The sequence below is a fragment of the Protopterus annectens genome, chromosome 2.part1 (genome assembly GCF_019279795.1).
Source record: "Protopterus annectens isolate FY-2018-M chromosome 2.part1, PAN1.0, whole genome shotgun sequence".
NCBI classification, from domain to species: Eukaryota; Metazoa; Chordata; order Ceratodontiformes; family Protopteridae; genus Protopterus; species Protopterus annectens.
Window position 1 is genome coordinate 1,042,461,016 of NC_056729.1, and position 1,122 is coordinate 1,042,462,137.

Sequence of the window (1,122 nt, forward strand, 5' to 3'; positions counted from 1 at the left end):
GCATCCAGATCTAAGGATGTCATAGTACCACTGTACTCATCCCTCATCAGACCAATAATCGAGTACAAGTCACCCTTTAGTATGTACTTCATCAGGCACCTGCAACAGTTGAAGCATCCTCAGATGTTTATCACCAAAAAAATACAGAATATAGCCAGGATGTTATATGTGGATGGATTAAAAGCTCTATCACTGTATTCAGGCAGACTCTGATCCAGTCCTAATGGAAATGTTGCATATTCACAAAACTGACTTCATGAGGGTCACCTGCTCCAAAGGTCTAACCCCGATCTCTAACATGAATAGATTATACTGGAGAGGCAGATATGTATTCCAGAGACTGCCCCTGCTCTGGAAGAGGCTTCTTATTCACGTGAAGCAAAGCCCTTCGCTGTCCATCTTTAAGTGCAATCTAGACGGATGGGAAATTGCAAATTCACTCCTGGAGTGGTTCCAATGTTCTTTATGGACAGACTCACTCTGTAAAAACAGTCAAAACCCTGCTTGCTGACCCTTGTTAACTTTTGCCTAGAGATAGAAAATCAGGTACAATCTGGATAAAAGTGGCTAGGCTTGTAAGGGCTCCTGAGTCATTAGCCTAGTAATCTCCTATGAACCTATGAGTATGTTAATATTTGAAACACTGTCATTTGACTATAAAAAGATGGTATATTCCACAACTTTGTACATCATTCTTATGCAAGGGCCATGCTGATCTTTTCTATATTTTACCAAAGCAAGGAAGACTTGAAATTCTGCTGCAAGCACTTAAGGTATGGGACAGCATCTCCTGATTTTTTTTCAGCCATTACTAACTCCAAGATACAAGTTAACTATAGATAGAAAAACTAGTAAACTATTTTTAAAAAAGTAAGCCTTGCACACTCAGAAGATTGCAGTGGACATAAAATGATCTACTACATTACTGATTCATTGGTCTAATTTACCTCTTTTACTATCGGACTTTGCTATGCCCTTATTAGAGGCATAGTTTTAGTGCTTCACCATACTTGCATCTTGTGTGCTGAATGACTATGAAAAGAAGCAACCTCAAGTTATTTGGACTTCAATCCTTCTCCAAAGTACACCGATTGCAAACTATACACATAATGAAATACTCAT

At 38.8% G+C, this 1,122-nt stretch overlaps 1 pseudogene; it reads right to left on the bottom strand.

Moving 5' to 3' along the window:
* Window positions 1–658: 658 nt before the first annotated feature.
* On the bottom strand, window positions 659–757 carry LOC122795200 (annotated as a pseudogene).
* Between the last annotated feature and the right edge of the window lie 365 nt (window positions 758–1,122).